Raw genomic sequence first — 19,222 nt, forward strand, 5'->3', positions numbered from 1 at the left:
TCTTTAATACGTAATGAAAGTCTAACGAGTTGAAACTTTTAATGTGAAGTATTTCATTAGACTAAAGACCATTTTACGAACGTGCAAACTTAAAAATATCGTGCCAGATAGTAATCCCGCTAATTTCAACTGTCTACTCCAAAAAAGAAAGTCGATGTGCCAGTGTTGATGTCCGGAGCAGACCCGTCATATTTTTCATTGGAAATCACCACACTAATAAGCTGTCTTTTAGATTTTCATACGCACCGGATATATAAAGACATGCAATTTTGTCAGAAATCACTAATCCCTTTGAATGAAGCTCTCACTCCAAAGAACCCCAAATATTCAGCAGCCGTTTTCATCAAACATCTCAAAATTTCTTCCTCAGATTAAGGTTTTCACACATCTAGCTTTATTGCTAAGTTTTGGATTTGTGAGTTTTCCTGAACAGAATGCAGACATTAAGCGTTAAAACAGAATTATAATATCCCGCATTTCCTGAACTTAGTCTCGTGTTCTCTCTGAGGATACGTTGAAGATTTCCTCCGATCCGAAGAATTTATCACCTTGTTTTTCAAGAATAAAGGAATTTAAATGTACAATTTTAAAACCTATGTGATATTTTATATATTTTGTATTGTATATATATCTTAGTAAAATAGTTATGCCAGAAAAATCATATGCAATAAAATGATAATTCTCATTTTGAGGAAAGGTCTGGAGAATTTTGGTGTAACTGGGACAAGGTGATTCATGTGCGGATTTTTTTGTTGTTGCAATAAAGGTGTATGGGGTGTGCGAATTGTTTGTTATCTACCTTCTAACGTGCAACTTTTTTTCAAATAAATATGTTGGCGAATGGAATGACCTCAGAAAAAGAATACTCAGTCCTCGTTATTGTCTTCGTTTCAGCCGTAAATAGTGTACTCGAATTATTCCGCAATGGTACATCGTAGAAACACTCGTGAGCATAGATATTGAAGGGCATATCATGCGTGCGTTGTCTTCTGATTGGAAAGGAGACAACATAACATGTTAGTGATTAGTAATGATTAGTAGAGCATTTCAATCCGTTTCGAGATATATCCCAATTACATACCAGTATGTAACCTATTCTCAAAACAACTAAACCAAGAAAGATGTGTGCCAGTGTATGCCATCATAGTTAGCATGATAATGTTCAACCCAGACTACCCAACTGATGTGAATGGATCGTGGGTTTTCACGAAGATTACGGGGACAGCCGCATAGAAACGAAGGGTATAGTGGTGAGACCAGAATGTCTAAAGAGCGTCTTAGTCTATAGCCATGATGTGAGGTGGAGGTTGCGGAGAAGAACAGTGAAGCAATGTGGTATGTGTTAGGCTTCTTCTCTGCTTAACAATCCCAACGGCCCTTTTCAGGGCCACCTAGATGTCCAGAAAAGAGAGATACTGATACAAATTACTGCCGATCATTGTTTTTTACACATTTACAACAAAACTTAAAACCCCTTATTACTGTCTTATGATTGTGAGGGGTATAGTGGGTCTATGAACACTCTTACCCTTGCCTTGTGTTTTTGTGATAGTATGCTTGCATGTATGCAGCTACAGAGTATGACTAACAACACCCCTACACGTTTTCTTCAGACAGTAGGTGTGTGTTGGATTGTAATTAAAAAAAAAAAACGAAAAAAAAACGTTTACTGGATAGTATGGGTATATGTTGGATTGTAATTCAAAAGATAATGTTAGGGCCCCTTCATCGACTTGAGTCCTCAACTGACTCCCATAACTACTCATGTTCACATCAAGCGGATACATTTTGATATCTTCCCTTGAGAAAGCGTTGACATCATCGAGTTTTTGATGTGATAATACACACACACAAAAAAAATCTTGGCGTTTATTAAGCTAAATTCTGTATGCAACATTTTTCTTGACTGATATATAATGTCAATGTGGTAATTAGCATATTTGTTTCTATTGACGTGCTTGACTTCCATCGACATGTACAGAGCTGTCTTCATTACAAAATTAGATAGATAGATAGATAGATAGATACATACATAGATACATAGATAGATAGATATGGGGAGAAGAATGGCATCGATTTAGTTTTGTCCCAGGGACTGTCTTTCGCTATCGACTGCATCGCGTTTTGACCGCGTTCCTTCCTCTAAGGGAAATAATTGCAAAAGAATTGTTAATGATTTCGCCCCAAGTTATTTCCCATATGCTATGATTCGTGAACATATCGGTTCATCGTTTGTCATGAAAATAAATATGTAGCTGGCAAATAATGTAATTGAACTTTCAGTGTATTCAGGTTTATTGTATTGCTCACAGTCAGATCAGATCAGATCGGATCATTACTAGTCTGGTCGCACATTTCATGATGATAGTGCCCTGTTTAGCACCCACGAGCACTAAACACTGGTCTGGTTGCAAATATCACGATGATAATGCCCTGCATAGAACCCAAGGACAGTAAACACTATCTAATTGCACATTTCACGATGATAGTGCATAACCTAGACCCCATGGATAGGAAACACTGAGCGGATTGCAAATTTGATGATGATATTTCATCGGTGCAGCAGCAGAGAGACTGGGCCCACCATCTATTTCGTCCAACAGGACCATCTATCGAAAACTTTTCTGATAGAAGTTCTTATTTCACAAAAATAACCCTTCTAGCCAGAAACTATGATGACTAAATCCTCTTTTCTGGATAGAAGGGTTATTTCGACAGCGATAACTCACTATAAAAAATGTTTCTTCACGTGGTGACGTCGACGAAACACTTTGTGGCCCAGTCTCTCTGCTGCTATCATGTAAAATATTTTAGGATTTTTAGTTAAAAAATGTATCTAACCCAACTCGGTATCGTGTCCGAGGATCATGCAACGCTATCGTCACAAACCCGTGTGGTTTTCGTTGAGCATGACTAAAGAAATTTCTGAATCTATTGAGGTCCATGTCACCACTGCACCAAGTCTGATGAATATTTCTCAGCGTGTGTGCGTCAACTCCGTTAAACACTGCAAGAACGTTACAATTATCTCTGATCACTTTTGGAATTTGTGTATACCGTTGTGTCACATAAATGACATCTGTGTTTTTGTGTCGACCACGGGAGAATATTCTGGCTGGATTTTTTTGTTTATCCAACATTACATCATCATACACAACTAAGTTGTTAATTGATCCATCAATGTCGTCGACGGATGGAGCTTCTTCGATGTCAGTTATAAAATCGATAACATCTTCGTTGTTTGTCGATTTTGCACTTTCGTTAAAATCTTTTAGCACTTGATAACACCGCTGATCGTCCTGGAAATGCAAGCATTTCTCGACGGGGCTATCAAATATAATTTATCCCACTTCATCCACTTCATTATCAAATTAAGTAACAACTGTGTCTTACCCGACCCAGATGGACCTATGATAATCATTCAGAGAGAATTTGGTAGCACTGAGTTATGTTTGATTGGCTCTCATTGCGCCGTCGTGGAAATCACGAAGTGATTTTCAAGTCAGTGATTTCCATGCGCTTGTAATTAAAATAAAACCAGTACCAGCGGCAACAAAAAATAACTAATTTTCATCAAATCCAGTATCGTCGGAAGAGTATTCTTCGCTGGAAAGGTATTCTTCGTCGGAAGAGTATTCTTCGTCGGAAGGTTGATTAACCCTGAAAACGCTCCAATCGGGAATGATGTAGCGGTCTGTCCATGTTCCAGGTGGATGCGGGGTAACCTTGTATCGATGAAGTAATGTTGTCCGTGACGTCAAAACATCAAATACTTTTTCACGATAATCCTCCATGAGAATATAACCGTCCACTTCCGAGCAACAGTACCATGTCAGATTGTTCTTGTCGACGATAAATTTTGGTTTGTCCAGGGTTGCGTCATAAACACAACCGCCTTTTTTTACAATATCAGGAAATACCTTGGCGTAATAATCATCGACTCTCATATACGGTGGTCTTTCTTTGATAAGCTCTGTGCAAGCAGAATGATAGATGTTAAATACTGCGATTTTTCTTTGGTTAAGATTGAAGCATATTATTTTCCGCCCACTTACCGATGGATTGATAACAACCTCGCTTCCATTTTCACGTGAAAATGTCACGTCCATTTTTTAGTCGTTGTTGAGATTCAAATTTATCCCTCGACGCGCACACTGCGTCGTCGTTGAAAACTCTTCCAGCGACGGCAGTTCTTTGTCGATTCTTGTTCGATGGTGATCAATTATTGCCGATTCCATAGCGGGGATAACGGTCTTAATCAGATGAACTGGACAGCAGCGCTGATTACTCTTTTCTCGACATAACAGAAAATCTTGTATCGACATGATCTCACGATTCATCTTTTTACACTGATTGACAATTGATCGATATCGATGACCTCCACAGTCCAAACAAATTTGATATTTTCCCCTGACGCCTTTGTGACAACCGAGGCATGGTTGCAGACCATTAGATCCATTACTGAGCTTTGATGCCACTGCGTGAATTCCACAGAATTTCCCGTATGAGTTTTTTCCGCATGGCGTAGTTGATCCTTGAGGGATCCAACAACATTTATTTGTCGCATATTTGCTTGAGGGCATTACACTATATACAAAATAATTTTAATTTTCAATTAGAATAAATGATATCATGTTATACTTGACAGGATTAATCTTTAGTTGCTGCTCTCCAGGCAAGGAATTCCTCGACGGTAGGAAGAGTTCGATTCATTTTCTTCGCCTGATTAACTATTGACCTGTACTTGTTGCCGCCACAATCACAACATAGTTGAGTTTTTCCTCTGACACCTCGTTGGCAGCCAAGACAACGATGAGGGCCATTTGAGTTACCGGCTTTTGAAGATGAATTATGAGTACCGCAAAATTTACCGTATGCGTTTTTACCGCATTCCGTTGACGATCCTTGTGGGATCCAACAACATCTATTTGTAGCGTATTTGCCTGACGGCATCACTATATAGTAAATAACGTTAATCTTCAATTAAATTTAGAGCACTATTTTATATACGAAACGATGTTATTCAAAACATATAGGACAAAGCAGGAAGCCATCGACGATAATACCGTGAATGAAGTTTATCAAGCACGGCCGTTTATACAACATTTGAGAGAATTTCATTATTGGAATGTGATATTCACTTCCGCTGTCATAGAAATCTTCAACAAATTTTACGAAGGAAAGTCAGGCGTGAATGAAATCCTGCCAACATTTGTACGAAGAAAGTTTACCGTCGATATCGACTCAAAGGAAAATCTACATGAGATTAGAAGGTATTTCACTGGGCTATACGGGAAGACAATAATCGCGGAAACCACAAAAGGACATCATGTGACTGCGGTTGACAAACTCATTACTTTTCAGCAACATAAACAATTGTTATTAAGGACTGTGCTGGATAAATCAAAGTGGGATGTGGATGATAGTGCTTGTCTTCACAGCTTGAAACTCATGGGGACAAAATCAGTCAAACCAGATAGTATTTGTAAGCGATCGCTTGATGGAATTTCCGCGTATGATTCACTGTTGACTGTCTTCGAGGATATCACTGTCAGCGATGACTCGGACAACGATGAATCACACTGGGATTTTCAAACGACAAGCATTCCAGACAGTGACATCGCGGCAATATCAACTGCGGTGACTGACGCGCCAGATCAAGTCCATGAAATGGTCTGGTGCAGCGGAGACATGATGAGCTATCGCAGACAACCGGGACACTATTGTAAAATATGTCAGCGACGACACGGCTGGAACTATCGCGGAAATTACGCCGAGGACAGGTGTGAAAATATTCTTGTAGTAAATCATGATGAATTTTATGTGGTCAAGTGTCTGAGAAACCTTGGTGCGGGAAAATATATCACAGTGAACAAGGACGCGAAAAAAAGAATCATCAAATATTATTCAACTGGAGAGAAAGATCATCGCGTTGAAAAGATTGTGAGCCAATTACCAACAACGGAAAGAGATCCGAAATACGTAAAATATTTAATGAAATTTCAACGAAGAAGATACCCGGGCGAATTTCCTGCGAGAAATGCGACGATTAAATACACTGAGCCACCTTCTTATGCTAGCGGACAAGGATGCAGGGAAATATACGACGATTATATTGATGGATCTTACTGCGGAATGGGCAAGTCTGAGACAGCATGGAGAACAATATCGGCAGAGGAATCAGTGTTGTACATCAGTTACAGAAAGACACTGTCGATCAAGACTGCGGCACAAAATAATTGTAAATTATACTCGGATCTGCTTGATATTAAGTTTGTTGATGGTGATGGACAACGAGTAGTTACTCAAATAGATTCAATCGGGCGTGCTATTGGGACGCCAGATGTCATTATCATGGATGAAGTTCACAGGATGATGCGCCAGGTATTTAGCAAGTCGCCGAGAGAAAGTAAATTACTCTGGGATAAGTTGACCAAGTTGATTTTGTTGGCGAAACGAAGAATCATACTAGATGCTTATGCCAGCGATGATGATGTCAAGATATTTCAGGCCATGGGAATTGATCCGAAGTTTGTCATCAACGATTACGAGATTGATGCGGGAAAAACTGTTACAGAAATAAATTCTCACGATGATAACGAGGCCGCGCTGGGGAAATATCTCAGCGAGAACAAGAATCGCGCCGCAGTGTTCTGCCACTCAAAGGAACAAGTAGAACGAATAGCGCGAGAAGGCCAACGACGAGGAATTCCATTAAAGTATTATCACGCGGACACAAATGGGAAACAAAAGAAAAAAGATTTCTCTGACCCTGCTGCGGCATTTGATAATGTGCAATTAGTTATTTTCAACAGCACACTTGAAGCGGGAGTCAGTATCATCGATGAGAGATTCACAAGGTTATATGTGCTCTCGGGGATGATTGGGTCAGTTGAGGCGTTGATTCAGTCTCTTCACCGATTCAGAAATATTAGTGAAATTTATTATTCAGCGGAAAAAATAAATTACTTTGGACTGAAAGGTAATACAAAATTGTCGCGCGATGATATCGTGGCGCGAATACTGTGCAATGATAACAAACTAAGCGACAACGACAGAAAGAAAGAATTAAGTCTTCCTTGCGCATCGGATATCAACAGCGCTTATGGCCAGGCATTTATCAGTGTCAGGCTGGAACAGAACAATTCAGAGAAATATTTCAACCAGAGATTCTTTGCTCTTCTCGAGAAATCAGGATACAAATATATTGGGGCAGTTCCTGACAGTTATAGTGTGTGGAAGGAGAAGCGCGGGAATAAACAACAAAAATTCATCGAGAATATAATTTGTGACAACAGCAAAGTTGATCCGTGGTTGTTGAAGAGTGTCGGCGAGAGAATGTTAGATTCGCTGAAACCACAGCAGCAGAGTAACGTTGATGAAATAGTGGCTAATCTTGAGAGATCAAAACACACAGCAGAAGAAGATATTGATGTTCTTGATTTGTTGAACACAGAACCGGACGAACCAGCGATAAAGTATTACAAATATGACCGCGAAGAAAACTACGATGATGAGTATAAAAAGAAATTCAAACACACATGCAATAGTTATCAGCGAGATTTCAGCAGAGATAAACCAGAGATTGTTGAGCAGGCGTACAGGAAAATAGAATTCAGCAACAGAGACATGATAAAGAAATTAGTCGATCACACGGGGAATATAGAGTTGTATGACAAACAATGTTTCGGAGATAATTTACACAGAAAAATTAAAAATAAGTACGTCGATGAGGTCCTAACACAATGTGGACTTCCAGCGTGCTCGAGTTACAACGAAAAAGTCACGATTGATCTTAACAGCGCCGCAAATATAATTTTAAAATCGCCGGAGAAATATCAGGAGCTGATAGACGAGAGAATAATTCGCGTTCAGAAAGAAGGAAAGCTGACACTGAATTCAGTCAGAGAAGGACTAAAACAGTTGTATAGATACTACGGAGGAGAAGTCAGAGCTGATGATGCGAGACATGTTAGAAAGGACAATTACACGTTACGTTATCTACAGCGACCAAAGCCAGATTGTTTTGATCTGAAGAAGTGGCGCGAGATGATAATCGAAGATGATTCGCCGTGGACTATCAAAGATATTTTAGCAGTTGATGACAAGACCTCGTGGTTAAAGTTTTTCATCTGGAGGCACAATAGATGGTTTGAGCAGTTTGAACAGCAATAAAAGACCATTAAAAAAGTCAATAAGGAACAGTCCAAATATAAAAATAACCCTTGCGGCGAAGTAGCAAAAACAAATAATATATTTATGATATTTGCTACTTCGCCGCAAGGGTTATTTTGGTGTTCTGACGCTGTTATCTCAGCCAATAAATGTCGCGTCATAACAAACAAATAACCCTTCGTCGTTTCTGATGGCACAAGGAAGCATCTACGCGATGATCTGGCGCAGTATGACCGCTGGAGAAAGTAATGAAAATTCATAATATCGTTATTGATTTACCTTGTTTTCGCCGTTCGCTGATTGACGTATGTCAATGTTGCGCACATCGCCGGTTATTTACTGAATAACAATTTCTTGTTGTTGCTTTGCTTTCGGTTGATAACGCGCAAGAAATGCTTCGATGGTTGGTTGCACTGATTCCCAACCGTTAGATTTGACTTTGCGACCTCGATAATAACACAATTGTGACCGGTATGACCACTGACAGTTGCAAAAAAATACTATAATAATTATTTCCTCTGCGGGATTTTATTTTTTCTTATTAGTATTTTTTTGCAACAGACCAAAGTCACAGATTCATAACGGTATTTGCTGGTAAAATTCAACGAAATCGGGCAGTTGCTGAAATTTCCGTTAATGTAAATTTTCACACCGACAGTTGCTGTAATTTCCACAACCGATTAATGTTTGAGCAACAACAACAGAAATTTCCATAACTGTTCATTGCGAAACAAACAACAACAGAAATTTCCACACAAAAACAAACAACAACAGAAATTTCTGTAACTGTTCATCGCGAACAAGCATTGACAGGAATTTCTATAACTGTTCATTGCAAAACAACATGAACAGAAATTTCTAACACTGATTCGTTGTAAAACAACATTAACGGAAATTTCTGTAACTGTTCATCGAAAACAAACAACAACAGAAATTTCCACACAAAACAAACAACAACAGAAATTTCTATAACTGTTCATTGCGAAACAAACAACAACAGAAATTTCTATAACTGATTCATTGTTGTTATTTTGACATGGCACGTTTAAACTCGACGTATTTATTTTTCATTGTTGACCGTCGCCGAAAATATCATTAATGGATATTATAATTTCTGCAATGATCACATAATCACTTCGCCGTGAAAAGGTAATTTATTTTTGGATTATCAATGTGAATTTTCGATGAGAAAAAAATATTATTTTTTTGTGTTTTGTAAAACACTGATGGGAATAAATTTTATTAAATTAATATTTTTTCTCTGCCAAAATATATCAGTGCTTTTTTCCAGTACCTGAGTAAGTACCTGAGCAAGCTCTCAAGTACTTACTGGAAAAAAGCACTGATATATTTTGGCAGGATTTCATTCACGCCTGACTTTCCTTTCGTAAAATTTGTTGAAGATTTCTATGACAGCGGAAGTGAATATCACATTCCAATAATGAAATTCTCTCAAATGTTGTATAAACGGCCGTGCTTGATAAACTCCATTCACGGTATTATCGTCGATGGCTTCCTGCTTTGTCCTATATGTTTTGAATAACATCGTTTCGTATATAAAATAGTGCTCTAAATTTAATTGAAGATTAACGTTATTTACTATATAGTGATGCCGTCAGGCAAATACGCTACAAATAAATGTTGTTGGATCCCACAAGGATCGTCAACGGAATGCGGTAAAAACGCATACGGTAAATTTTGCGGTACTCATAATTCATCTTCAAAAGCCGGTAACTCAAATGGCCCTCATCGTTGTCTTGGCTGCCAACGAGGTGTCAGAGGAAAAACTCAACTATGTTGTGATTGTGGCGGCAACAAGTACAGGTCAATAGTTAATCAGGCGAAGAAAATGAATCGAACTCTTCCTACCGTCGAGGAATTCCTTGCCTGGAGAGCAGCAACTAAAGATTAATCCTGTCAAGTATAACATGATATCATTTATTCTAATTGAAAATTAAAATTATTTTGTATATAGTGTAATGCCCTCAAGCAAATATGCGACAAATAAATGTTGTTGGATCCCTCAAGGATCAACTACGCCATGCGGAAAAAACTCATACGGGAAATTCTGTGGAATTCACGCAGTGGCATCAAAGCTCAGTAATGGATCTAATGGTCTGCAACCATGCCTCGGTTGTCACAAAGGCGTCAGGGGAAAATATCAAATTTGTTTGGACTGTGGAGGTCATCGATATCGATCAATTGTCAATCAGTGTAAAAAGATGAATCGTGAGATCATGTCGATACAAGATTTTCTGTTATGTCGAGAAAAGAGTAATCAGCGCTGCTGTCCAGTTCATCTGATTAAGACCGTTATCCCCGCTATGGAATCGGCAATAATTGATCACCATCGAACAAGAATCGACAAAGAACTGCCGTCGCTGGAAGAGTTTTCAACGACGACGCAGTGTGCGCGTCGAGGGATAAATTTGAATCTCAACAACGACTAAAAAATGGAAGCGAGGTTGTTATCAGTCCATCGGTAAGTGGGCGGAAAATAATATGCTTCAATCTTAACCAAAGAAAAATCGCAGTATTTAACATCTATCATTCTGCTTGCACAGAGCTTATCAAAGAAAGACCACCGTATATGAGAGTCGATGATTATTACGCCAAGGTATTTCCTGATATTGTAAAAAAAAGGCGGTTGTGTTTATGACGCAACCCTGGACAAACCAAAATTTATCGTCGACAAGAACAATCTGACATGGTACTGTTGCTCGGAAGTGGACGGTTATATTCTCATGGAGGATTATCGTGAAAAAGTATTTGATGTTTTGACGTCACGGACAACATTACTTCATCGATACAAGGTTACCCCGCATCCACCTGGAACATGGACAGACCGCTACATCATTCCCGATTGGAGCGTTTTCAGGGTTAATCAACCTTCCGACGAAGAATACTCTTCCGACGAAGAATACCCTTCCAGCGAAGAATACTCTTCCGACGATACTGGATTTGATGAAAATTAGTTATTTTTTTGTTGCCGCTGGTACTGGTTTTATTTTAATTACAAGCGCATGGAAATCACTGACTTGAAAATCACTTCGTGATTTCCACGACGGCGCAATGAGAGCCAATCAAACATAACTCAGTGCTACCAAATTCTCTCTGAATGATTATCATAGGTCCATCTGGGTCGGGTAAGACACAGTTGTTACTTAATTTGATAATGAAGTGGATGAAGTGGGATAAATTATATTTGATAGCCCCGTCGAGAAATGCTTGCATTTCCAGGACGATCAGCGGTGTTATCAAGTGTTAAAAGATTTTAACGAAAGTGCAAAATCGATAAACGACGAAGATGTTATCGATTTTATAACTGACATCGAAGAAGCTCCATCCGTCGACGACATTGATGGATCAATTAACAACTTAGTTGTGTATGATGATGTAATGTTGGATAAACAAAAAAAATCCAGCCAGAATATTCTCCCGTGGTCGACACAAAAACACAGATGTCATTTATGTGACACAACGGTATACACAAATTCCAAAAGTGATCAGAGATAATTGTAACGTTCTTGCAGTGTTTAACGGAGTTGACGCACACACGCTGAGAAATACTCATCAGACTTGGTGCAGTGGTGACATGGACCTCAATAGATTCAGAAATTTCTTTAGTCATGCTCAACGAAAACCACACGGGTTTGTGACGATAGCGTTGCATGATCCTCGGACACGATACCGAGTTGGGTTAGATACATTTTTTAACTAAAAATCCTAAAATATTTTACATGATAGCAGCAGAGAGACTGGGCCACAAAGTGTTTCGTCGACGTCACCACGTGAAGAAACATTTTTTATAGTGAGTTATCGCTGTCGAAATAACCCTTCTATCCAGAAAAGAGGATTTAGTCATCATAGTTTCTGGCTAGAAGGGTTATTTTTGTGAAATAAGAACTTCTATCAGAAAAGTTTTCGATAGATGGTCCTGTTGGACGAAATAGATGGTGGGCCCAGTCTCTCTGCTGCTGGTGCCCTCAGCAATCATATATATTACCTATAATTACATGTGCATGTTAAACCACCCTTCCATTACTATAGTTTTATGGACAAAATTACACAAGGAAAATGATTCGAAATAACAACCTATTATATATATGAGCTTATACAATGTAGACATATTAACAACTTAAGTAGAGTATAATTGATTCTATGGGATATTACAATGTAGTACAATATTACAATTAACATCCGGGACCCCGAGTGGCCAAGTGGTCTAAAGCGCTCACCGTTCCTGAGCACTGCCATCTCACCGCTGTCTGCATGGGTTCAAGACTCAGGCTCGGCTAACGTTGGTGAGAAAGCTTGCCAGTAGCTTCTCTTAGGACTGTGGTTCTTCCCGGGGTTTTCCAGGTTTCTTCCTCCACCAGTTATACTGGCCGCCATGGATAGCCTATCATGTGCTGAAAAATGGCGTTAAACCTTGCTACAACAACAACAACAACAACAATTTACATTCTGATTAGTGTAGAATGATTATGTGAGATGTTACAATGTAGTTCAATATTGCACAATAAAAAAGATTATTTTCTTAAGTTGGAGGAGACCAAAACTAAAGCTAAATTTCCAAAACGGAGTTTATCTGAGACACAAAACTGAAAAATTTAATTGTAAACAAATCGAATCATATTCTTTGCAACAAAATACTAACACAATAACAAATTTATAAAAATGTAACATAAAAATGGAAATTTGCGTTTAACAATTTTTAACAAATAAATAAAGCAATTAAACTAGTTAAATAGTGTCAAAAATAAAAATATAAAAGAAGATTTTAAAGTCAAAAATAAAAACATACTTTTTAAAATTATAAACAAATTAATAAATCAAAAACATTTTTTTAAATTAAATAAATTTTAAAAAATGTTTAACATCCATGTAGCTCATATAGCAAGAAGTACTATCCAACATAATGTTATTCATATTTAATTTGCGATGTTTGTTAGGTTTTTTTATTCACTGTATTCTATGGATAATTGTATGTTGGACTTGACCTTGTCAAAAATCAAGTTCATTTTCTACCTAACATGAATCTATGATTTTGGTTTTTGCAAACATGTTTCATATACAATCTGAGTTTAGAACTTTGGAAAGTCCAATGAATTGCCAGAACTACCTGTTGTTTACTACATCATTATCATCTTAGTAAAAGACTTCTAACTATAATTAAGATTTTATCCCGTAAACATGTTGATCCTTCCAGAAGGAATCTTTTCATTAGGTATAAGTTTGGAGGGTTTGAGGATTTTTTAAAATATAAAATGTTAATTGTGATAGACACTGGGGAGAGGACTATATAATCTTGTTTTTCTAGAAATTAATTATTCGTGCTGTAAGACCTTAGAAGAACCAGTCGTATTGTTGTTGTGTCCAGTAACATATCTGGGGTGGAAATTATGTATTCTTATTATTTAATTAAAGTGAGTCTTCTCTTCATATACAAAGTGCTAAAAATAATATTAATGGAAATAGAGATTTAAATTTATAATGAAATTTCAAAAAAGAATATATTCTTGGAGTGTATTATTGTGATCCAACTAAAGACTGTTTGCACATCACCACTACATGTGCCACCACAGGCACACCAACACTTTCAATCATGGGTTTAATTGGGCTTTCCACTTAAGTTTATTCAGAACTTTAATCATTTGGACTTGTGTCTCTGACTCTAGGATTATTTGGGATTTAATTCGCATTATCCTAAGTTCTTTTTTAAAAAACAAAATACATTTTAACTTTGTATTCCTGGGAAATAACTCATTTTGTTAATTCTACAAAGCTTGCTGCTTCTCACTCTTTTCTATTACTTATTTTAAGACCGTAAAATAGTAATAATACCATTGTACGTACAAAGGGAAGGGGGTGGGTATAAGCTACTATACTTATATTTTCTAATTAGGATATCAACACACATACAAAAGGAAGGGAGGAAAGCATACATACACAGGAGCAAACAGTAAATTATTTAAACAATCCTACACCCACATATAAAAGAAAACAGTGAGGGGAGGAAGGGGACATGAAATGGTCACTAACGCAAGTTCTTAAAGACAAACACCCACACACAAAAAATATGAGGGAATGGAGAGATATGTCACTAACACCTACTTATGGCCAAACAAACTCACATTGTTATTAACAAAGAAACACATCCACGAACGAACAAACACATCCTTATTAACATCTAAAGAAGTAAACCCACAACTCAAATTGCAAACAGCAATAGGTAGGGGAAAATACCTACCTACCTACCAACCTACATGCCTGCCTGCCTACCTGCCTGCCTGCCTGCCTGCCTGAAATCAACGTTACCATTGATGGCAATCTAATCATAAATAAAAATTAGAACGTGAAAATTAAAAAGAAAACTTTTAATCAAAGTCAGATGAAAAAGAGAGAAATTCCCCCAAAATTTAAAAATTTCATATCAAAATAAAAAGCGACAAAAAATACACTAATTAAACATACTTCAAATTATACATTGTAAGACAATATTAAAAGATTGAACAAATTGCAAAACTAAGCAAAAGGGAAAAAATTAAAGATGTCAAAACAAAATTAAAATATGCATAAAAAAAGATTTTTTTCACATACAATCACAAAATTAAAAATAAGCGCTTTAAAATGGCCGTACCACTCTATCTCTGCTTTGTGCAATAGTGTGTGTGTGTGTGTGTGTGTGTGTGTGTGTGTGTGTGTGTGTGTGTGATAATAATAATACGACTCTAAAGTCTGGAACAAAGTAACAGAAAGAAGCGAAAAACAACCAGTTTTGTGAAATTCAATTTTAAAAAGTTTGCCTTGAATACGAAGTGAAAATTTAAAAATAACTTACAGTATTGTGAATTAAAGCCCGAATATTCCTGAAAGTTCTATCAGAAGGCTAAAAGTATAGAGTATTCCAAATGAGTTCCAATGGTGTTCCGAATGTATTGTGCTGGTATGCCAATAGCCTTGAATAATGTTGATATGCCAATAGCCTTGAATAATGTTGATATGCCAATAGCCTTGAATAATGTTGATATGCCAATAGCCTTGAATAATGTTGATATGCCAATAGCCTTGAATAATGTTGATATGCTAACAGCCTTGATGTATTACATATGTTTAATATAGGTATAATTAATTTTGTTACTCGCTAACTTATATAAAATACTTACACATAGTTTCAGAACCAAGATGAGAGTCAAATATTCATTTGTTGATCGTTCTAACTTGTCAGTAAGATCGTGTCCTTTAACAGCAGCCTATCAGAAATCAGGTGGGCCAGGTTGTCTTAGGAAAGGGCCCAATGGCCTGAATTCAAATCTGAAAAAATATTGTCAATAAGATTTCTTCTGCACATTCCAAAGTCGAATGTATACATTAAGATGTATACCAGTGTGATTTATGTGATTCAAATTTTTTAACGTGACTTTAACAATTTTAGTCTGATCGTCTGCTGTGCCAGGTTATAGTGATGTCTAGGACTGGTATCATCGTATCCCACGCAGTCGCTTTATCCTGACACCAGGCCTCCTTGTGCTGAGGGCCAAGCGAGGCAACTGCTTGTACCGTTTTTATAAGTTGTTGGCATGACTCGGCCGGGGTTTGAACCCGCAACCTCCCGCATCCGAGACGGATACTCTATACATTTAGGCCACAGGAGCAGTCACATGAATACCAAACAAAATAGCATCATCCCAAGGTGCAAACCCTTAATTGACAAAATGGACATAATTATCTATTTAATAGGTTATCTACTAAATGTCCCTTCGAATCTTTAACCATAAAAACTAACCCACAATATGGGTATTAATTATCAATAATAATAATAATAATAATAATAATAATAATAATAATAATAACAACAACAACAATAATAATAATAATAATAATAATAATAATAATGATGATGATGATGATGATGATGATGATAATAATAATAATAATAATAATAATATCGAAACAGTTGTTCTTGTCAGTTACATTTGGGATATTCTCGTGAATTAGGAATCACAATGGAATTCAATCATATTACTTTAGGATTTTTTTTAGTACATCGCGTTAAATTTAATGTTAACAAAAAGAATAGGTTCGTATGCTGCTTTCCTATGAAGTTCTAGATATAATAAAGAATAATGCCCACGAGTACCATGAAGTAAATGTTAGTATGCCATGAGCGGATGTTATCATGAAACAATTACATAAATCTTTATCAAAACTACACTTGTAAAGCTCGCTTACGTTGTGCATTAACTGACACATATCGGTTTGTACATCGATGATCTGTATGCATCACTGCCACGTGAGAGAGAGAGAGAGAGAGAGAGAGAGAGAGAGAGAGAGTACAGTCGAGTAATCTCGTATGTATTACCGTCATCACCACCGTGACCGAGAGAAGCAGGATTACGCATTAGTGAAAGTCGCACTGTTTTTTATCAGGAGCGCTATGGTATCGCAGGTCTTAAAGTTTGCGATCGGCGAATAAGTAAATAAAAAAAATGACCTTCAAGATATTATATGTGTATATTTTTTTGGTCTTTGCTCTATATTAAAATGCATTTAATTTCCAGTTTAAATCAGATGACTACGGGAAACGATCGATTAGATTAGATTCCAGATTGTGCAAGGGGTGTTACTCGGATATCGCTTTAATAAAAAAAAAAAATATTTCTTATTATGGCATAAACTTTTCCTGGTGTTGGAAGTAAACAAAATACCCACGAATCCCGCACTTCACAAACAAGTTCAATATTAGGTTAGTCACTCTTTTGAGAAAAATATTTTCTCATTTTTGACCAAAAAATTGCTGAAATTTTGAAATGGCCAAGAGAACGTTGGACTCTATTATTACAAATTGTAGACATTGACAAAGTTTGTGAAGTCTACACTTCGCTCTCAGTATAACAAAGTGCTGATTATGATGAGATTAAGTAATGCATCTTGAAGGGTTAAGAGCTGGTGCCTGAGGCATATCGGCAAAAGTCTACGAATTGCAAAAGAACCTGGACATATCCATTTCGAATTTGCAAGAGAAAAAGAATAATTATTTGATATGTTGTGCTCATCCAAGAAGGTTGGTGAAGACTATGATAACCATAGACAACCCGTACTAGTTGAAGAGTTCAAGAATTGCCTCCATAAAGACGTGTAAACCTACTTGATGAGAAAAAGGTGGAAGAGTTAGATAATGCTACTCGTACAGCCGACGATTTTTCAATGGCTCAAAAAGTTTAAATTGTCGATAGGTCCTCATCCTCGGTCTCATACGAGTACTTCCAAATCTCTGTCTGGCACAACTTTTAGGAATCAAGATTCTGTTAAGGTATGATCAGAAATCCTTATCGGTTCCTTTGTGCATCGGTTGCAAGAGGAATTGGCACGTTATTTATGATCGATGCAGATTGACAATAAGAAATCTAACTGATTCAGTTTGAGAAAAAATAAACAGAATCAAGACAGAGCCATTTGTAGGAGGTCAAAGTTAGAGTCAGATAAATGTATTGTGTCAAACAAACCCAGTCTGATTTAATTATGGAGACATAAGAACCGTTCATGTCGAAAGGTTCTATATCACTCATGGGTAATTCTGTCAAGTCCATCCCTATCAAAACTTTAAGAGACACAGGAGCTTCTCATAGTATTTTATTATCATATACTTTGCCTTTCTTGTAGAAGTTTTCTTCTAATGAGATCGTTCTTATTCAGGGAGTAGAGTGCAGATTTGTTAATGTTCCTTTCCATTGTCTAAATTTGTCATCATCCTTAGTCTCCGGACCCGTCACAGTCCGAACAGTGTTGTCTTTACCTATATTACTAGGCAATGACCTAACTGGAGATAAGGTTGTGGTTAATCTACTTGTAAATCGTATTGAAAAGGAATCCTTGATTTATATTCAGCTGTGCAATTAATAGAGCTATGGAGAAAAAACTCTTTAGAATGATGTTGATCAGGAAACTATTCCTATAGAAACACAATTATTGGCCAGACTTTAGATGAGGTACTTTTTCCTGGTATGGACCAATTGAAAGGTAATGATCACAGTGATCCTCTTTTACTACTCTTTCTTTTTTATTTTAATCAGGGTAGCAAACGACAATCACCCGTTGTCGAGCAGGAAGAAGATCATTCTCCTATTAGAGCAACTTAAGCCAAATAAGTACCTGCTTGTTATTTTGTTAAAAGTGGGGTCCTTGTGAGAAAATGGAAACCACCTAAGGTACCAGCTGGTGACGGGTAGTCACTGAGATATCAACTTGCTGTTCCTAAGTCGTATAGACAGGAAATTCATAGTCTAGCAAATGAAACTCCAGTTCGTAGTAATTTAGTGGACAATAAGATTTATCACAAGATCTTGAATCATTTTTAAATTAAAAGTGATGTTTGGAAATACCGTAGATCTTGTCACACTTGTCAAACGGAAGGAAACCCTAATCAGAAGATAGCTAAGGCTCATCTGCAACCTATTCCTGCATTTGACGAACCAGTTAACATAATAATGGTAGACTGTGTCCGTGCCTCACCTAAGACCAGGTAACCAATACATGTTGACCACAATGTATGTGTCCAAATTATTTCCAGAGGAAATTCCTTTAAGGAGTGTTAAAGTAAAACAATCGGAAAAACTTTAATAAAGTTTTTTTAATACAATTTGGCCTTCCCAAATATGTTCAGTCTAATCATGAATTATGCATCCAGCAATTTTACTCTTCTGCCTGTTATCCTGAAAGTCAGGGGCTTTAGAAATATGTCATCAAACTTTGACAAATATGATTCGGTCATATTACTTTGACACTGGAAAGGTTTGGAACGAAGGTGCTCGTTTTCTTATGTTTGGACATCCTGTCCATGAAAATTATATAAAGAATATCTTATTTCGACTGGAGATTCAGAAATTCCTCATCTTGACCTGATTTCAAATGTAAATGTCAGATGATTGTGAAGTTGCAAGAACTAATCTTCACTCCACTCATTGAAAAATGAAATTAAGGTATGACAGAAATACAAAGGAAATGGGTTTTCAGCCTGGTGATAGAATTCTTGATCTCTTTTCCA

This window comes from Sinohyriopsis cumingii, chromosome 5, assembly GCF_028554795.1.
Source record: "Sinohyriopsis cumingii isolate HCF-2022 chromosome 5, ASM2855479v2, whole genome shotgun sequence".
NCBI lineage: Eukaryota > Metazoa > Mollusca > Bivalvia > Unionida > Unionidae > Sinohyriopsis > Sinohyriopsis cumingii.